The 21,250-nt window shown below is 49.2% G+C and overlaps 1 protein-coding gene across 1 annotated transcript in view; it reads right to left on the bottom strand.

The window, feature by feature from the left end:
• The window catches only part of RPH3AL (rabphilin 3A like (without C2 domains)), a 141,454-nt gene extending 130,378 nt beyond the window's left edge, over window positions 1-11,076 (bottom strand). The window contains exon 1 of the transcript XR_006603796.1: window positions 11,000-11,076. The gene's annotated coding sequence lies outside the window, so the exon portion shown is untranslated. The remainder of the gene's footprint in view (window positions 1-10,999) is intronic.
• Between the last annotated feature and the right edge of the window lie 10,174 nt (window positions 11,077-21,250).

Genomic DNA, 21,250 nt, shown 5'->3' with positions numbered 1-21,250 from the left:
AAAAAGAAAGGAAGAAAGAAAGAAAAGAAACGTTTAAAAAAAAAATCCCAGGGCTGGGTGCCTGGGTGGCTCAGTCAGTTTGCATCTGCCTTTGGCTCAGGTCATAATCCCACAGTCCTGGGATTGAGTCCCTCATCGGGCTCCATGCTCAGTGGGGAGCCTGTTTCACCCTCTTTCTCTGTCCCTATCTCCTGCTCGTGCTTATTGTCCCTCTGTCTCTCTCAATCTCTCTCTCAAATAAATATAATCTTTACTTATTAAGATTGTATTTATTTATTTGACAGAGAGAGAGACACAGCAAGAGAGGGAACACAAGCAGAGGCAGTGGGAGAGGGAGAAGCAGGCTTCCCACTGAGCAGGGAGCCTGATGCGGGGCTCAATCCCAGGACCCTGGGACCATGACCCAAGCTGAAGGCAGCTGCTTAATGACTGAGCCACCCAGGTGCCCCTAAATATAATATTTTAAAAAATTTAAAAATAGATGCACCGGGGCACCTGGGTGGCTCAGTTGGTTAAGCAACTGCCTTCGGCTCAGGTCATGATCCCGGAGTACCAGGATCAAGTCTGGCATCGGGCTCCCAGCTCCACAGGGAGTCTGCTTCTCCTCTCTCATACTCTCTTTCACTGTCTCTCTCTCAAATAAATTTTAAAAATCTTAAAAAAAAAAAAAAAAAAAAAAAAAATGCAGATGCACCTAGGTGGCTTGGTCAGTCCAACTCTTGATTTTGGATCAAGTCATGAACTCAGGGTCGTGGGACTAAGCCCCCTGTCAGCTCTGTGCTCACAGGGGAATCTGCTTGAGATTCTCTCCCTCTGCCCCTCCCCCCACCACTCCCCCTTCTTGTACACATGTGAGGTACACATCCACATGTGTATATCTTGTCCACATGTGAGTGAATGTACATGCTCTCTCTCTCAAATAAATCTTAAAAAAATAAAAATAAACATAAAAATAATTTTAAAACCATGAACTAAGAAAAAAGTGTGTTGCATGTATGTCAATCATCATTCTTACAGAGAAGCAAACATGTTAAATAAAATCCAGGTTAGAAAATCATGTATATAGAATGATCTCAATTTTAAAACAGTTAAACAACAGTTATCTCTGGAGGTTGAGAATCAATGGCTTTTATTTTCTTGCATTTCTGTGTGTTTTCTAAATTTCCACAGGGAATGTGAGTTATTTTTATAATTCAAAAGACCATTAGTTTGAAAAAGTGTTAGGTCGTGGTTAAGCAACATCAGGGCAGAGGGTCCTGTTCTGCACAACTTTAGGATGGCTTCGAGCCAGGTGCCCAGCACAGTCTGGGATCTGGAATGCGTGATCCCTGGGACCCTACAGACTCTACAAGGAACCCCTTTAAGGGGGGAGTATTTCTCCCCAGAGCAGGTGGGCATGACAGGGATCTTGCACCAGTGAAAATCCCAGCCCATGGAAAAGGCTGATTTGAGATGGCTCCAAAGGGACAGATTCAGAGGCAGAGCAACAAAGAGACTACCTCAGAAGACTTTCCACCTATGCCAGCTGCCCTTAAAAGCCAAGCACTAGGGGCACTGGGTGGCTCAGTGGGTTAAGCAACTGTCTTAAGCTCAGGTCATGATCCTGGAGTCCCAGGATCGAGTCCCACTGGGCAGGAGTCTGCTTCTACCTCAGACCCTCCCCCTTTTCCTGCTTACACACTCTCTCTCTCTCTCTCTCTCAAATAAATTAATAAAATCTTAAAAAAAAAAAAAAGCTAAGCACTAAACAGTGAGCATGTCACAGTCCATCAGGGCTCAGAGATGCACTGAGGAAAGTCTCCTATCACAAAGGGGGTTAGACTAGTATTAACCTCTAATTATATAAGTACTCTTCCTTTTATGGATTTAAATAGATTGTATACTTAAAATGAGTAAATTATTTGAGGTATATGAATTAACTTATCAATTTAAATATAATTTAAAAAATTTTAAATATCAGAGAAGGATACATTTCCTTTTGATCATCCCCACCCCCCCCCATACACACACACAAATCTGGTCCCCTTCTCCCTTCCCTGGAGATAACATCTTTTATTATTAGTTTGGAACATATTTTTCTAGACCATTGTATATGCTTTTACACATAGATGTGTGCTGCATGGATGCATACTCATATAAAGTATAAAGGATTATGTGTATATATTTCTACAAATAGCATCATAATCTATTTACCACTTTGAAACTTGGCTTTCTTCCCCCTATAGTCTTAGAGAATCATCTATATTATTTCATATGTATATATATTTATATATATAGTTTTGTTTTGCTTTAGGGGGGCAGGCAAGAGGGAGAGAGAGAGAATCTTAACCAGGCTCCATGCCCAGGGTAGAGCCTAACTTGGGGCTTGATTTCACAATTCTAAAAGATCATGACCTTGGCTGAAATCAAGAGTTGGATGCTTAACTGACTAAGCCACCCACGGGCCCTTCATCTATATTGTTATATAAAGGTTTTAAAAAAAGGTTTTATTTATTTGAGAGAATGAGAGCGCACACAAGCAGGGGGAGGGGCAGAAGGAGAGGAAGGAAGCAGACTCCCGGCTGAGCAGAGAGCGCGTGCAGGGGGCTTGATCCCAGGACCCTGAAATCATGACCGGAGCCGAAAGATGCTTAAATAAGATACCCAGATGCCTCTAACTACTTCTTTTTCAAAGCTACACAGTACTGCTGGGTATGAACATTTGAGTCTCTTTAGCTGTTCCACCACCTGTGAATGTTCAGACTATACAGTTACTCGTGACTCCAAACTGCCATGAAGACTGTTCCAGAACTTTCCACCTGTGCACACAGGCCAGGGTTTCCTTAGGGCACATCCTGAGAAACAGAATCCTTAGGTCATAGGGCAGATGCATTTTTTATTTTAACAAATTGATGTCCACGTGACATTCCTTTCTAAGCCTCAGATCCCATGGCTTTATCAACCTGGTCCCTGTGAAATTTCCTCTGGTTGGTTTTGGCCCTACAGAGGTTGTTCTCCCTGGTATACTCTGTGCCCTGGCTTTGTCCCATGGCTCTTCCTTCCTACTCACACCATCACCCAACAACGAGATGGGCTGCCCCGCTCACTTCCAAGCACAGGCCAATAGGCCACCACTCCCGGCTACTCATATCTGGTACCATACGATTCCATTTATATAAAATAGTGCAAAAAAGGCGAAACAAATAGAAGGTGTTGGAAGTCAGTGTCATAGGTTCCTAGAGGCATAAGGAAGGCTCCTAGGAGGCTGGTAATGGTATGTTTTCTTTATCAGCGTGTTGGTCACATGTGTGTTCATATTGTGAAAATTCATCAATTTTGTTATGTGTACTTCTCTGTATGTGTGTCATACTTCAAGACTTAGCAACAGGACGCCTGGGTGGTTCAATGGGTTAAGCACCTGCCTTTGGCTCAGGTCATGATCCCAGGGTCCTGGGTTCAAGTCCCTCATGGGGTTCCTCACTTAGCGGGGACCCTGCTTCTGTCTCTGCCTGCTGCACCTCTACTTGGGTCCCTGCTCTGACAACACCACCAACAACAAAAAGATTTAGCAAAACCAGAATAAAGGCAGCAGTGACCTTAGACCCAAGACATGAATAAAGACATGCCACCCCTTTGACTTCACTCTACCTGGAACCTTAGACTTCTGGTGACAGTTGGGAGGTGATACAAAGGTGGGTGCCCAGGTTCTGGGGGGCCATCTCTGGGGATGTGGAAGCAGGGCCAGATCAGCTCTGGTTTCCTCCTGTCCCCCTCCACTCTATTGGATTTGGGGAGCACTTGCTAAGCTTGGATGTAGCTGGTAGGGAATCGGCCAAGTCAGTGTAATGGCCCTTTTCTTGCTGCTGTGATGCCTGCGGGCAATCAAGGTGACATGCATCCCTTTCTGTTGGTTGTGGGGTATCAGGCGGATCTGGAGAAATTGCAGAATCCGGCAGGTGCTACAGTCCTCAGCACAGACATCCTCAACCCTCTGACAGCCAGGCCAGCCTGGAAAGGGAGCGGCATTCAATGGGAGAGCATCTCCTTTCATACGGAGCTGCAAGCTGCTAAAAATACCAGAGCACCTTATGTAAGACCAGAGTTACGCAGTGAGCACCTTATGTAAAGGCACTTAGTACACCATGGCAGCCCAACAGCTGGGGGATGCCATGACGACTGTGGGCAGTGTTATGATGTTACAGTGTGTCTGCCTGGCGAGGAGGGTGAGTGATCGTCACTATCCAGCCCAGCCTGACTCACGCTGCTGTGCACAAGCCAGCAACGTATTGGCAATTTTCGTCTTTAGATCTGGCCATCCGAGCAGCTGGGCTGATGCTGGGGTTTATAAAGTGGCCTCTTGCTTGCCCTCAATCCCCTTCTCATTCACCGAGGATACATCCTGATTCCCAGAAATGCAGTGTCTTGGATTTAAAAGGGTCTCCTCCCCACCCAAGAGTCCCCTCACGGAGTAGCCGGGAGGAGTGGCCGATTGGCCTGTGCGTGGAAGTGAGCGGGGCAGCCCATCTCGTTGTTGGGTGATGGTGTGAGTAGGAAGGAAGAGCCATGGAACAAAGCCAGGGCACAGGGTATGCCAGGGAGAACAACCTATGCGGGGCCAAAACCGACCAGAGGAAATTTCACAGGGACCAGGTTGATAAAGCCATGGGATCTGAGGCTTAGAAAGGAATGTCACGTGGACATCAATTTGTTAAAATAAAAAATGCATCTGCCCTATGACCTAAGGATTCTGTTTCTCAGGATGTGCCCTAAGGAAACCCCGGCCTGTGTGCACAGGTGGAAAGTTCTGGAACAGTCTTCATGGCAGTTTGGAGTCACGAGTAACTGTATAGTCTGAACATTCACAGGTGGTGGAACAGCTAAAGAGACTCAATCATATGGTTTGTGTGATACATCTGTGTACCGTGTGCCTGTCAATGGGTCATCCCCGCTATAGTCAAGTGTTCTAGCCTGTGTATTTCCCCCAATTTATTTGTCCATCCTACTGCAGTTGGGTGATTTCCAGTGTTTTGGCGATTACAAACAGCGCTGTTACAAACATTTGAGTACATGCCTTTTCACCACAGCCTTTTGCCATTAAGACATAAAAACTGGCAAAGTGGGGCACTTGGATGGCTCAGTGGGTTAAAGCCTCTGCCTTTGGCTCAGGTCATGGTCCCAGGGTCCCCAGATCGAGTCCTGTGTCGGGCTCTCTGCTCAGCGAGGAGCCTGCCTCCCCCTCTCTTTCTGCCTGCCTCTCTGCCTACTTGTGATCTCTTCCAATAAATAAATAAAATCTTAAAAAAAAATTGGCAAACTGAAAGGGCACCTGGGTGGCTCAGATGGTTGTGCGTCTGCCTTCCACTCATGTCGTGATCCTCCGGTCCTGGGATCAAGCCCCATATCAGGCTTCCCACTCAGGCCCTCTCCCCTACTTGTGCTCACTTTCTCTCCCTCTCTCAGATGAAGAAATAAAATCTTTTTTTAAAAAATGGTAAACTGGGGCACCTGGGTGGCTCAGTGGGTTAAAGCCTCTGCCTTTGGCTCAGGTCATGGTCCCAGGGTCCCCAGATCGAGTCCTGTGTCGGGCTCTCTGCTCAGCGAGGAGCCTGCCTCCCCATCTCTCTCTGCCTGCCTCTCTGCCTACTTGAGATCTCTGTCAAATAAATAAATAAAATATTTTTAAAAAATTAAAAAATAGAGGTAAACTGCAAAAATAAATAAATAAAAAGTGGAAAACCACCACTTTAAGCCTCAGTCTTGAGAAAGCCAACATAGCCTACCTTGTCAATTCACCCTTTCGGTTTTTAAACACTGTCCTTCCACGGGCTACACCAAGTAAAGGGCACTGGCCACAGGGGCCACACCTTCTAGTACCACTGCTGTGTGTCCTCCGGCAAGCGCTTCGCTTCTCGACACATCAATTTCCTTACCTATAAAATGGGGATGGAGCGCCTGGGTGGCTCAGATGGTTAAGCATCTGCCTTCAGCTCAGGTCATGATCTCAGAGTCCTGGGATCAAGCCCCGCATCGGGCTCTCTGCTCAGCAGGGAGCCTGCTTCCTCCCTCCCACCTCTGCCTGCCTCTATGCCTACTTGTGATCTCTGTCAAATAAATAAATAACGGGTCTTTTAATAAATAAATAATAAAAACAAAATAAAATGGGGATAATAAAAGTACTTTGCCCTTCACCTGGATGAGGATGAAATAAGAGAACAGCGTCTTAGTCAATGTCAGGAGCTCCGACCACTGCCAAAGGCACCCTCTCTCAGCCCCCGTGATGCACCCTGCTTTGGGAGGCCCACCCCCCAGGAGAGCTGCTGTGCAAGACTCTAACACAGAAGAGGGCAGCGACTGAAGGCAATCTCCGCCATCTCCCAGGGGAGCAGAGTGGCACCAAAAAGCCATCCCCACCACACCAAACCACTACCCCCCTCCGCCTCTCCAGTCATTGAGGACGCGGTGCAATGGCCTTCACTCAAAATATGGCCTAAACCCGGGGGCATCTTTCTAGAGTCATTATTAACGGCACGTGCCAGCAGTCCAGCAATAGCAGCAACCACTGCCCAAGAAACACATTTTTTAATGTTTATGCAAAAGAAGAGAGCGAAGCGTAGTATTTTGTGTTTTTAGACGACAGAGATGGAAAAAAGCCCCTCAGAGCTTACAGTACAGAGACTTAGGAGCAAGAGACTCAGGGCCTCACGCTAGTGGTTGCCGTGGCAACCGTACTTCACAGCTGGAATTCATTTTCATATGACAGTGACCTGCAGAGGGAAGGAAGGACCAGGAAACTTCTTCTGTTGAAGGTTGAAGGTGGTACAGTTTGAGGGGGAGGCGGGGAGTTGATTTTATTGACCAAAAAAAAAAAAAAAGGTAAAAGTGCCTTAGGGGACAGATATGACCCTAGCTACCAGAGGGCCCTGCAGAGTTCTCTGTACCACAACTTTTACTTAAGACACACACACAGGGCGCCTGGGTGGCTCAGTGGGTTGGGGCCTCTGCCTTCGGCTCAGGTCATGATCCTGAAAGACCCCTCTCCCCTTGCTAAAGGCTTGTTTAAGTAACCTGATGTCCCCACAGCACCCCCTCTCCCCTTGCTGAAGGCTTGATTGTCCCCATAGCCGGATGGCAACACAAACCAGGATGTCTATTGTCTATGGTCAACCAGCCTGTCAAAAAGGGAAGACAAATGAGGAATAGAGTGTACCTGGGACTTTCCAGAGTGCTGAGCCAAGGCCCACCAGAACAAACCGTTGTGTCCTTGCCTTAAACCCAGTGCCTGACAATGCTTGATTTAAATTAACCAATCAGATCCCTGTAACCATGCATCTGCTTCTGTAAGCTTGCTTCCCGCTACCCCAACCCTTGCCCTATATAATCTGTTCCCCAACCTAGCTGGCGCGCGCTCAGTCCACAAAGGCTGATGCGTCCGCAGGTGCCTGTGTAACCAATAAACCTCTTGCAATTTGCATCCAGTGGAGGCATGCTGTTTGATTCTTGGGTGCGGCTCCAGGGTCTTTCAATCCCAGTGTCCTGGGACTGAGCCCCGCTTTGGGCTCTCTGCCCAGCAGGGAGCCTGCTTCTCTTCCTCTCTCTGCCTGCCTCTCTGCCTGCTTGTGATCTCTGTCAAATAAATAAATAAAATCTTTATTAAAAAAAAAAAAAGACACACACACACACCCGTCCTGTTTCTAGGGCCTCAGGGCAGATGTCACAGCCTCCCTGAGTCATTTGCCCAGCCATTAACCATCTGTTCTGTTACAAAGTCTTTTCCTGGAGTCCCAAAGCAACCAGCTGACCACGCCACGGGCACAGCCCACGCACCTGGGCCAGGTGCCAAGAGGACAAAGAAGATTCCTTGGACGGAAGCACACGCTTCCCCAAATGGCAAATCCTAGCACTGGAAACGTCTTGGAAGTCAGGCCGACTGGAGTTCCAGCCTCTGCCCTGCCCACCCACAAGCTTTGCGACGAAGGCAAGTCGCTCAGGCTCTCTGGGTTGGTGTCCTCATGGGCAGGAAGAGACAATGATGGCAGAATTGAAGCACCCACCCCTCTAGGCACTGGAAGAATCAATCTCTCTCTTTCTCTCTCTCTCTCTCTCTCTCACACACACACACACACACACGGGAAAGATCAGCACCCTGCCCCACTCCTAATGACCACTTAGTAAACAGCCGCTGTGGTGTGGGGCCAGAAAATCCTCTCTCATACCCGCGATACAACTGGAGGCTGATGGCAGAGAACAAAGCATTCAGTTGGGTGGCACAAACTGTAATGAATCCATCCATAACTCATAGGAGGTGTAGACAGATGGTGATCCGGAAGGCTGGAAGAGTCTAGGCCAGAGGTGTGGTTTCAGCCAGACACTGAAGGATAAAAGGGAGGTATGCCCAGATGTTTGGGGCTGGAAAGTCCTTTCTCGAGTGCTTGCAGGGGCTTAGGTCCCAGGGATCCAGGAGAAAGGGAACAGGCCTCAGGGGCCCAAAGAGCCAGAGATCAGCAGCAGAGAGCTGCACCAGGGGCGTGATGAAGAGGAAAAGCCAAGAAAAGGGCCCCCAGTGTGGCCAGAGGAGTCACGAAGCTTTCCCAAGGCACAGGACTCAGCTGGGGGTCCCGGAGGGTAAGGACAAAAGGGCTGACCATGGTAGGGAGGGAAGAAGCTTCAGGCCTGGCAACTGGTTGGGGAGAGTGAGGGCCCAAAAAGGAGGAGACTTCAACTCTGGGAGGAAGAGATCAGCTTTGTGTGGGAGGAATGGTTTTGTGTGGGATGAATGCCGAGCCTCTGAAGATTGCTGTGGGAGGAGGGTCAGCCACAGGGCGAAAGCAGGAGTCAGGGACCATCCATCTACAGGTGATGCAGCAGATGGACCGCAGAGGCCAGACTGAATGGCTGGCATCAGAGAGATCCACTAAAGGGCCTCAGAGCCTGGCCCGAGATGTTCAAGGCCTGCCATGGTAGCCGGTTCACAGAGGGGCGGCGAGAGGCAGACATACTTCAGGGAGAAGGGAGTATAACGGAGAAGGGAACCCCACTCCCGAGAAGCAAGTGAGAGCAGCTTCCTGGGAGGAGGAGGCCAGACTCGGATGCACCAAGTTTGGGGGTCACTGGAGCATCCGAGCGGGGACAGGACTGGTGCTAGAAGCCAGAGAGGGGGGCTGCCCCATGGGGCTGCTGAAGAGAGCTTCTGGGAAGCTAAACACAGCACTCCCCAAAACATCCCGCTATGGGGGGGGGGTCCAAAGAGAAAGAACAATGGAGAAGAACCAAACAAGAAGAGCAGGACACCCTAGAAATCACAGCAAAGCAGACTGCAGAGAGGCTGCATGCACACAGGGTCCACTCCCCAGGCGGAAGGACCAAGGCAGCAAACGAGCAGTGTTTGGAAACAAGATGACTTTCAGGAAAGCAGTTCCAGCAGAGCAGTGGTGGGGCTGGGCTGCACCAGGCTGCAGAGGATTAAGAAGGGCAGCTTGGAGCTGAGAGGCCGGCACCGGGTGCAGAGCACTTGTCTGGAAAATGTGACAGTGAGAGAAAAGAAGAAATGAAGCTTAGGCCTCTGATGCATGATTCCTCCCCGCCCCCACCCAAAAGATGAGAGGGCAAGTGGATGTCACAGGCAAGAGGATGAGGGGCATGGACAGGAAGAGCACGTTCACTCAAGGTGGAGGGGAGGGAATAGAAGGTGCAGAGACTGGACAATAGCCCTGGATTCGACAATGCTCTTTAGCAGGGTGCCCAGGGCCACCCCTGGCTCTCCCAGCCCCCAGCTGCTAGGAAGATCAGAGTCCCATGAAGCAGCACAGGTGGAACCTGATCATTCAGCAGAATCCCCCTGGCCCTGATCTCACTGTAGGGTTTCCACCTTCTGCATCACACTTCTCCCTAGAACGACGTCAGGGGAAGGAATTGGGGGGGTGGGGTGGCGTAAAAGACCACCCAGATGGGAAAATCAGGTCCTCAGCCTTCCCCGAAGCCAGGCAGGACAAAAATCCCAGACCTCCCGGCAGAGCCCTTGTTGAACCCCAAAAAGGGGGCTTCTGCCCCAACAGCGCAACTGTCATGGGCACCACTAGGAGCCCCGAGCCTGCATCCTGAAAGCAACAAGGCACCCTGGATGGATTTCAACAGTTCTCCAAGTCTTCTGCCTGGGAAAAACAGGAGGGCCTGCCTGATGGCTGGAAGTGGCTTTCCGGAGGGCGAGAAAACAAACCCAGGGCAGGATTCCCACACTGAAAGACGAGGGCAGAGTGAACCAGAGGAATCCCGTCTGGCCATTGAGAAATACCCGCATCCCGCACTCACACACTTCTGGGCACGCACGTGCCACAGGGGTCCCACTCCCGACCACCTAACGACGGGCAACAGCTCAGGCCCGGGCCCACCGAGGCGCCCCAAGCCAATCACCCGGAGTGTGGGATCCTCACACCGAGGGCAGGTTGAGCACAGAGGAGCGGCGGCTCCACCACACCCGGGCCCCTTTTGCCGCACGTGCGCGCCCCGGCGGGCAGCCGGCGGCGGGCGCTCGGTAAACACGGCACTTGTTGACTTGCTCGCGGGGAACGCTCACCCCAGCGCCGCCTGGCGTCTGCAGTTGCGCTCACCGCCCACTCCCTTCCCCCACCCGGCCGCCCCCGCCTCGCCCACCGCGGCGCCCCACCCCTGGGCGCACTACGCGCTCCCCCGCGGGCCCCGGGCAGACAGCAGGCCAGGCCCGGGGCGCACGCCGTTCCGGGACGCGGGGCGCTGCCTGCGGCCGCTCAGGTCCAACCCGAGCTCCTGGAGAGACGGGAGGCGGGCGCGGCGGGGACGGGAGTGCGGCTCCAGGACCTGGAACGCCCCGCCGGCCCCCGGGGCTCGCCCCCACCCGCGAGGCGAGAGCTCCCGGGTCCTGCCCGCCGCTCCGCAGCCGCCCCGCGCGCCCGCCTGGGCCCCGCTGGGATCCAGACACACACCCTCACCCCCGGCCGTCCGAGACTGGGCCCCGGACGAGGGGTGGCCCCACTTTAGCCACACTCACCTGGGATGGGGGGGGCGGTTCGGCTCTGCCGCCGGGCGCGCTCCCTGGCTGCCCTCTGCCGGCCGCCGCAGGTACCCGGGCGCCAGCCCGCCCCGCCCCGCCCCTCGCTGCCCTGGGACCTGTGGCCGCGAGCCAGGAGTCGGGCCTGAGGTCACGGGGTAGGCGAGGGCCCCACTACACAGCAGCTCTCTCCATAGGACGGGTGTCGATGGCCTCTTTTTGATATTGGATTCCAAATATCACTCTTTTCTTAAGGAGCTTCAAGTCCCCAAAGCCAAAAATGACCTAATCTAATAATCCCTGGACGCAAACGGAAGGCGGGTATGGGTTCTGGAGCCTGAAACAGAACCCGGGACCCGCTGGAGGTCAGCATCCTATTTGTTCAATGAACGAATCCTCCACTGATGGAGGGGCAAATGGAGACAACGCTACAGTCACTCAAGGAAGCAGCAACAAAAAGCTAAAGCTTTCAACAGCCTGATGACTTGGTTCCACCATTTTAAGAACCTCTGCAATGTTCTCCATCTTATCTTCATCCACTCTGAGCCTCGAGGTGGGAGGGGGAAGAATGGAAGGTTATGCTAAAGTCCTTCAACCCTGCACTCTACCCTCCCAAAATTTATGAAATGATATCCTGAGAGAACGCCAGAAATCCGTAGTTGAGTGATCACCAAATCAGAGCCCCGCTTTCCAGACACACAGCAACCCCAACCTGTACCAGCGGGAGACCTCCATTTGGGATATGGATCTTCCCCATGGGAGATGTGATCTTGGCCATGTGAGCAAATGTCTCTAAGCTAGCACCATCCACCAGACTTCCCACAATTACAGAAATGGCATACTCGGGGTGCCTGGGTGACTCAGTCGGTTAAGCATCTGCCTTCAGCTCAGGTCATGATCCCAGGGTCCTGGGATTGAGTCCCTTGTCTGGCTCCCTGCTCACTGGGGAGCCTGCCTTCCCCTCTCCTCCCTGCTCATGCTCTTTCTATCTCTCTCTCAAATGAATAAATAAAATCTTAAAAGAAAGAAAGAAATCACATACTGCTGGGCTGCCCACTAGCTACTTGTCGTAGGAGAGTGATTCTTAAACTCCATTTAATTTTCCTTAATTTAAATCTAAATCACCATGGTAGCTAGTGGCTAAGTCTCAGTTTCTTTATTTGCAAAACGGACATAACAGTCCTACTGTGAGGATCAAATGACTCAAGACCTGGCTCTTTGTAAAAAATCAGGGGTGCCTGGGTAGCTCAGTCAGCTGAACACCTGTCTTAGGCTCAGGTCATGGTCTCAGGGTCCTGCTGAGACCCCACTCAGCAGGGAGTCTGCTTCTCCCTCTGCCCACCCCCATGCTTGGGCGTTCTCTCTCAAATGAATAAATAAAATATTTTTTAAAAAATAAATAAAATGGGGGTGCCTGGGTGGCTCAGTGGGTTAAAGCCTCTGCCTTCCACTAGGGTCATGATCCCAGGGTCCTGGGATTGAGCCCCGCGTCGGGCTCTCTGCTCTCTCCTCCTCTCTCTCTGCCTGCCTCTCTGCCTACTTGTGATCTCTGTCTGTCAAATAAATAAAATCTTATAAATAAATAAATAAAAGGAGTTGTTAACATAATTTTTATCACCATCACCTCACTAACCCTAAAATCTCAAGGCTGCCAGGATTCTACAGGCTCTACCCCAGCTACCCGCCCAAAATCCACCCTCCAGGAGGTGTGCCCTTCCTGCTTTTGCAATAGCCGGTGACAGAGCACTTATCCCCTCTGGGGGAAACTAGTTTCTCTTTGGACTGCTGACCACCTGGAGAAGATTTATCCCCAACACTTCTGTGTGAGTAGATTTTGGTGGATGACACAAAGAAGTGTTGAGTTTCAAGAGTGCTCAACAGCTAAGGACAGGGTGAGGCCCAAGACAGCTTTGAAAGAGTCAGCGCCTTAAATTAGGGACAGAGCCTGCTTTCATTTCAAGTCTACATATACTTGTCAGGTATGTTGGAGGATGCCCCATTACTGGGATTTTTCTGTTTTTTTCACAGTCACACTGGGACTAAGGATAGGAGGTAAGGATAGGCAAGGACCCATTTTCCTCCCATCATACTGATGTAGGAAAGATGTTAGAGTTCGAAACTGAGGGCCACGATAGAATTCTTGAGATGTCTTTGGTGCAAAAAGGTATTTTTTTTTTTTAAGCACGGGGACAGGACACGTGGGCAGAAAGAGCTGCACCGGCATCATGAGGAGTACTCACAAGTTGGGAGGGGGTTAGAGGTAGCATAAGTCTCTAAGAAATTTTGGGAACAAGGTTTCCAGGACCTTGAGATGGCTAGCTATTGTTGGGAAAATGCTGTTTATTACTGTCTAATAAAACCTGAGTCATGAGACCCTTCTGGGTCTCATGGGCCATATGGTTGGGAGATTGCCAAAACAGATCTTGGGGGGTTTAGAGATGAAGGAAGTTTCCAAAGGAATTTTTACATGTTTAAGTAGACTTACAGGATCCTGGTGTGGGGAGTGGGGACATGTCAGGCTAGGATTGCCTTTTGCCCTTAGCAAAGTATTAACATTGAGGCAGTTGAGTCCTTAGAGGAATGTCACTCTGTCAGTCTCAGGGACTTGTGAATGGGCTATAGGTAGTAAGGAAATTAAATAATTGTTTTTTGGTTTGTTTTTTTTTTTTTTTTTTTGCCTTTGTTTCCCACATCAATATCAAGAGTTTACAACTGTTGCCCTAATTTATCACAGTTTTGGCTTTGATTACCAAACTGAGGTAGTGTAAGATTTCTTCACTCCAAAGCTACTGTCTCCAGGGAAGTCACTACGCACAGACCACACTTCAGGAGTGGGGTGTTATGTTTCCCTTCCTTTTTGGGGGGTACCTACATAATTTATTTGGAATTCTTCTGTATGGGAGACTTGTCTCTTCCCCCCTGTGATAGGACAAGAAATATATATTTTGGTCTTCTTCCCGACTCCTAACCAGAGTTCCTAAAACACTTCCAACTTCCTGAGTGGTAAGAACAATAGGGGCATCTTTTGTTATAAAAGTCAGGTTTTGCCCCAGACTCCTAAAACAGCTCCAGTGATCAAGTGAGAGGAGCGTCTTTTCTCATTCATGACAAGCCCCTCTCAAGCAAACCTGAGTCTGTATTAAGGAGTGACTTTTGGAAAGACCCTAAGGATGCCCAAAAGATGGAAGAGCCAGTTGCCAGGGGGAACTAGCTGTGTTTAAAGGGTTGGAATTTTCAGCTCCCACCTCTGAGGAACAGAGCGGGGGGAAAGGGCTGGGACTTGACTTACTGGTCAATGGCCAAAGATTTAACCAAATTGCTGACAGAAGGAAGCCGCCATAAAAATCCTAACTGAAATGGTTGGGAGAGTTTTGGGGTTGGTGACCGCATGGAGGCGCTGGGAAGGTGACGCCGCAGAGACCGCACGGAAGCTCTGCATCCCTTCCCACGTACCTTGCCTAATGCACCTCTTCATCTCGCTGTTCGTCTGCATCTCTTAACATATCCTTTGTAATAAATTGGTAACACCTCCCGCCCCCGCTAATTTATAACCAATCAGTTCGAAGCGTGGGAGGCCCCGACCTGTGATTGGCAGCTGAATGGGCGTGAGGGTGGGGGAGGCGTTGTGGGATTGAGCCCTTAATTTGAGAAGTCTGTGCTACCTCTGGGCAATTAGTGTCAGAATTGAATTAAATTGTAAAACACTCAGCTGGCGTCTGGCGACGAGTGGAGACTAGCTTGCTGTGGAAAAACCCATGCAGCTGGTGCCAGAAGTGTTATGTGTCTAAAAGGGAACAAAGCAAAAATTTCCTTCAGTCCATGTCGGGAAAGTGGGATTGGGCTGGAATGGCCCCCGCTTGTGAGAACGGCGTGCTTTGGGAAGAAAATGAATAAAAAGTTGAGGAGTGAGGAGCTGTGGACTCCGAGGTGGTCCCCAAAGGGGGACTCAAGGTAAACGTTCCCCGGGGAATTTAGAGGTAGGTCCAATCCCAGGACTTAGCTCCCAGGATGTAGAAGGAAATGCAAACCAGTAATAAAACAGGCAAAATAGTCCTTTGGTTATCATTGGTAATAGCTCAAATGAAACTAGAAGAGAGTTCTGGGTTGGACTTTGATGCTAGGCTAAACTCCGATTTGGGTCTAAGTTTCAGTTACTGGCCTTGAAGCCATCCACCAAGGGAAAAAGTATGCAGCCACAACAGAAAGTACTTCTAAGACCTCTCTAGTCCCCAGGAAGGTAGTCAACGTAGGGAGAGGGCAAAATCAAGAAACTGTTGAAACCAGGAGGTAATGGTGTGAAGGAGCGGTTACATCCTGTAGATGGGTGTCAGCTGACCAGGAAGCCTTTTTTTAACTTTTTTTTTTTTAAGATTTTATTTATTTATTTGTCAGAGAGAGAGAGATCACAAGTAGGCAGAGAGGCAGGCAGAGAGGGAAGCAGGCTTCCCGCTGAGCAAAGAGCCCAATGTGGGCCTCGATCCTAGGACCCGGAGGTCATGACCCGAGCCAAAAACAGAGGCTTAACCCACCGAGCCACCTAGGTGCCCCCTCTGGGAAGAAAACCTTTAATAAAATGGGTGGCATAAATAAATGCATAAATACATAAATAAAATAAAATGGATGATGAAAGTAACAAATTTGGGGGCTATGTCTCTGTTTGGGTTTTTTGTTGTTGTTGTTGTTTGTTTTTTAAATTTATTTTATAGAGAGACAGTGAGAGAGGGAACACAAGGGTAGGGGGGCGCAGGGCGGGGTGGGGGAGTAGGCTCCCTGCAGAGCAGGGAGCCCCACGTGGGGCTTGATCCCAGAATTCTGGGACCGTGACCTGAGCCAAGACAGACGCTTAACGACTGAGCCACCCAGGGGCCCCTATGTCTCTGGTTTTGAATGCTGCTGAGTGGAAGAGCATGTTTGGTGGATGCGGGACCCACGGGTCACTAGGGAACAAGCACAGACTACTGGGTACAGAACCCAGAAACATAGCTTCTTCTTCCCAAGGGAACAGCCAGCTTTCAGACTGGATAAAAGCCACAGTAGGGTCTGTTTACCCTGATAAAGGGACAATCTGTGCCCCCACCCTCCAGGTAGAGCACCCCAGATGAAGTAGCAAGGCACGAGGGATGCTTAATGGTGACCCAGATAATCACTGCTGTATATGCCCATTGCTCAGATCAGGATAAATGCCAGGGTTAATGGGGGTGCCTTTCACATGGGCACCCCATATAAATTTACTGCTGTCTAAAACGAGGGACAGTTCTGGAATTTGCTGCCTCGGCTTCCCCTCATGGGTCTTACTGATATTAGTAAAAACAGTAGATGAGGGACGCCTGGGTGGCTCAGTTGGTTAAGCAGCTGCCTTCGGCTCAGGTCATGATCCCAGTGTCCTGGGATCGAGTCCCACATCTGGCTCCTTGCTCCGCAGGGAGCCTGCTTCTCCCTCTGACTTCCACTCTGTCTGCCTGTGCTCGCTCTCACTTGCTCTCTCTCTGACAAATAAATAAATAAAATCTTTAAAAAAAAAACAAACAGTAGATGAATTAATGAGAGATGGGGGAAGGGCAGAGCCTAGGCACCGGTTTAAGCATGGTGGAAATTTTTAAATGGCTATTAAGAAAGAAGGTGAGGGGCACCTGGGTGGCTCAGTCAGTTAAGTGTCTGCTTTCGGCTCAGGTCATGATCCCGGGGTCCTGGGATTGAGCCCTGCGTTGGGCTCGCTGCTCAGCAGGGAGCCAGTGTCTCCCTCTCCCTCTGCTCATGCTCTCTCCCTCAGTCTCTCTCTCAAATAAATAAATAAAATCTTAAAGAAAAAGGGTAATAAAGCAAATATTGATTAAGAGCAAAACACAGTGGGGCCTGGGTGGCTCAGTGGGTTAAGTCTCTGCCTTCAGCTCTGGTCATGATCTCAGGGTCCTGGGATAGAGCCCTGCATTGGGCTCTCTGCTCAGCGGGGATCCTGCTTCTCCCTCTCTCTCTGTCTGCCTCTCTGTATACTTGTGACCTCTGTCTGTCAAATAAATAAATAAAATCTTTTTTTAGGGGTGCCTGGGTGGCTCAGTGGGTTAAAGCCTCTGCTTTCAGCTCAGGTCATGATCCCAGGGTCCTGGGATCGAGCCCCACATGGGGCTCTCTGCTCAGCAGGGAGCCTGCTTCCGCCTCTCTCTCTCTCTCTGCCTTTCTGCCTGTGATCTGTCAAATAAATAAATAAAATCTAAAAAAAAAAAAAAAAATCTTTTTTTAAAAAAAAGAGCAAAACAAAGAGGAAACAGAAAGGAAAATCATGGGACTCACTCAGCAGAGTGGAAATCTTTAGATAGCTATTAAGAAATACTTGAATGAAGCAGACATTGATGGGGTTAAAACAAAGGTGTTAATACAGCACTATCAAAGGTTGAGTAGACCAAAAGGACTCCCAATGTTAAAAGGCCCCAAAGAAGTCCACTTTATTGAGGCACCTGGGTGTCTCCACTGTTTAAGCCACTGCCTCGGGCTCAGGTCATGATCCCAGAGTCCAGGGATCGAGTCCTGCATCAGGCTCCCAGCTCCGTGGGGAGTCTGCTTCTCCCTCTGACCTTCTCCCCTCTCATGTTCTCTCTCACTCTCTCTCTCTCTCAAATAAATAAATAAATACTTAAAAAAAAAAAAAGTCCACCTATTTACCCCAGTTTGGAGAAGATACCTAACCAGTTCTACCCAGCACAGTGGTTAGGTAGAATAATCAAGATTAAGATTGACAAAAGGGCTGGGCTGGCTCAACTCCTCACTGGGAACCCAAAGCTGTTGTTGTTGTTGTTTTAAAGATTTTATTTATTTATTTGACAGAAAGAGAGAGAGATCACAAGTAGGTAGAGAGGCAGGCAGAGACTGAGAGGGGAGGCAGGCTCCCTGCTGAGCAGAGAGCCCAATGCAGGGCTCAATCCCAGGAACCTGGGATCATGACCTGAGCTGAAGGCAGAGACTTAACCCACTGAGCCACCTAGGTGCCCCCAAAGTTTTTTGCACATTAGGGAGTAAATGGTCAGAGGGTGAAGAAATTAAGTTCCTGGGACCCCTTTGCATGAGAGCCCCACGAACCATGGTGTTAAAACCCATTGGCAAAGCCTCCATTCGGGCTGCAAAGAGATGGAGAACATAGAAGTATGTTGAGTGTTGGTAAGATTATGAAAGTCACGGGGCGCCTGGGTGGCTCAGTGGGTTAAAGCCTCTGCCTTCGGCTTGGGTCATGATCCCAGGATCCTGGGATCGAGCCCCACATGGGGCTCTCTGCTCAGTGGGGAGCCTGCTTCCTCCTCTCTCTCTCTGTCTACCTCTCTGCCTACTTGTGATCTCTGTCTGTCAAATAGATAAATAAAATTAAAAAAAAAATAAAGATTATGAAAGTCAGAATATTTAAACAGGCTCTTATGTAAAGCAGTTATGTCTTCTTTATGTGAAGGTTTTATGGGAATGAATATTATATCTGCCCAGGAAACATGTCTACTTATAAACCAAAACCTGTTGATGGAATCCTAATGGAGGCCACAGTCAGGCACATAAGGATTGCTGGAACTAAGGTAAAAGTTTGTGGAACTGGAATGTTTGAACAGGCTTTATGTGAACCGGTTACGTCTCCTTACCTGATTATTTATGATGAGAATGTGTTAGAGCAGAAAGATAGTTGGGCTTTAACAGGATACCTGGAGGCCAGCAAAGGGGGAATAAAGGCCCACTTCCCAAGAAGGTTCCAACCTGCCCTGACGGCATTCCACACATGAGGCCACAAGAAGCCAGACCAAACTGGACAGGCCCCAGACAAAGAAGGCCTGAGACTCTGACCAGGTAAGAAGAAAAATCACAAAACCCTGCTCCCAAAGAAATCCCCTCCCCAAGTAAGAAATAGTCCACACCTTCGTGAACAACTGTCAATAAAAGATAGAGACTTAAAGCCTTGGCACAGCTCTCTCTGGGCTTGCTCTCTCTTGCATCTCCAGAATCCACTCTCTCTTCACGTGTGCGGCTCAACCACTGTCTGGTTCGTCCTTGAATTCTTCTCTTGTCACAAGAATAAGACTCTCCAGTGACCTCTGAGGGATGGGCTGGGCAGTCGCCTCAGAGCCTGCAGTTCTCCCCAGTCCACCCAGCAACAGATGCACATTGTGTCTGGTTGGGAAGCGTTCCCCCTACCTGATATTGTAAAATAGAAGGGATACAAATCCGGGTACCTGGGTGGCACAGTCGGTTAAGCATCTGACTCTTGCTTTCAGCCCAGGTCGTGACCTCAGGGTCGTGAGATTGAACCCCATGTAGGGCTCGGCACCCAGCACGGAGTCTGCTTACAGCTCTCTTTCCCTCTCCTTCTGCCACATACTCCCCTTAAAATAAATAAATAAAAATTTTTAGAAAGAAGGGAATTAATTCACCCTCAAGCAATATTCCCTGGACATGCTAAATGGGAACCAGTAAGCCTGTTTGAGCCCACACAGTGTCAAATAGAAGCTTGGGCCCTGCTAGGGACAAATTCTCTGTGTCATACCCCTGTGTAGGATATAGACTGGGACTTCGGGTAGAAGCCTGTGAGTGAGTGCCTCGGGAACTAGAGAATTTCCATTTGAAGGGGAGTGACTAGCTTGCTCTCTGACATTCATTGAAGCTGCCCTTAGGACAAAAGGACAAGAAGTAATCTTGAAGCCTCAAGTCTGTGAAATGTCTTGGGGGAGGTCAGATGAGGCACTCCCTTGATGATGGCCAAGCCCAGAAGACTTCCATAACAGCATGGAAATGGTTTCTGTCAGATCATGCTGCCTGGGGAACACATAAAGACGCCGGAGTTTCTGGGGGCAGGAGACCATCACCGTGGGCTGTTAGGCTGAAGAAGACTTCTGGTTGTGTGTGTGTCTGTTTAAGAGACCATGTTTATACTTTAAGCCAATTTCTCAGATGGGACTTCTTGTGTCAGAAGCACAGGAGGGCTTGGTAAGTATGTAGACTTATAGGTTCTGGTATTGCATCACATTTGCACATGTTCTCCCAAGGACTCCGATGTACACCAACATTAACCCTTTCAGGAAGGAGTGGAAATCCACCATCATACCTCTTAAGAGACAAAGTCCTCTTTCTGCAGATGCCAACCTTGGTTCTTCTTCAGCCCATGTGTAGAACATTGGAACAAACACATTGCTCCATTTTGAGCCCATAAGAACCTCAGCAGGAACAGTCTCATTGACCATCCTTTTGAGAAAGACTCTCATGTTAGCCAAAATTATCAGGTTCCTCTGATCCCACTTCTATTCTTTTTTTAAAGATTTTATTGATTGATTGCTTGGTGAAGGGCAGAAAGGGAGGGAGAGGGACAAGAAGACTCTTCATCCTGTTGCCAAGTCGGAGGTTGGGCTCCATCCCATGATCCTGAGATCAGGACCTGGGCTGAACCAAGGGTTGGATGCTCAACTGCCTGAGCTATCCAGGCACACCTCCTTTGATCCCACTTCTTGACTGGGCCTCCATCTTGGCCTATTAGAGCTGCAACTTTGAACACGAACAATTTTGTTCACTCTCCTCATATAGAGACTTGAAGAAAAAAAACCTAGTATGGCTTTTAGTAGCCTAATGTTACCACGTCACCAGGATGACAAGCCTTCCTTGAGTTCCTGTCTGAAAAAGCTCAAGGTTGCCAAAAGGATCTACCTTTTGTTCCAGCTAACACTTGTCTTTAAGCCCCTGACCTCCATTTTCTTAGGGCATTTAATAAAAAAAATTTAGTATTGCATATCCTTTCCGTGTCCCTTTGAGAGGTACATACACATCCTAAAACCTAGGAGTATATTCCTCAAGGACCTGGGAACCATTCCTTTAAAATATAATCATCAGGGATGCCTGGGTGGCTCAGTGGGTTAAGGCCTCTGCCTTCGGCTCAGGTCATGATCCTAGGGTCCTGGGATTGAGCCCCGAGTCAGGCTCTCTGCTCGGCGGGGAGCCTGCTTCCCTCCTTCTTGCCTCTCTGCATACTTGTGATCTCTGTCAAATAAATAAATAAAATCTTTGAAAAAAATAAAATATAATCATCAGGAAGGAAGGAATGACAAGGCCCCTGTGTCTCAGTCTCTGCAAGATGATAGGTGCCGAACTGTGTTAGTGCCAGATTAATGGCCTAATCCCTTTGACACTGACCCCTTACCTGGCTTTGGTAATTTTTCACTTTCCTGACTGCTCAAGCCCCTACTGGCTCCCTGTCCCTATTCCCTCATCCTCCCTTTAAAAGGCCAACTCCACTCCACA

The sequence above is a fragment of the Mustela putorius genome, unplaced genomic scaffold (assembly GCF_011764305.1).
Source record: "Mustela putorius furo isolate JIRA1106 unplaced genomic scaffold, ASM1176430v1.1 tig00003962_pilon_pilon_pilon, whole genome shotgun sequence".
NCBI classification, from domain to species: domain Eukaryota; kingdom Metazoa; phylum Chordata; class Mammalia; order Carnivora; family Mustelidae; genus Mustela; species Mustela putorius.
The sequence above is the reverse complement of the archived record's forward strand: the minus strand, read 5'-3'. Positions and strand labels throughout refer to the sequence as shown.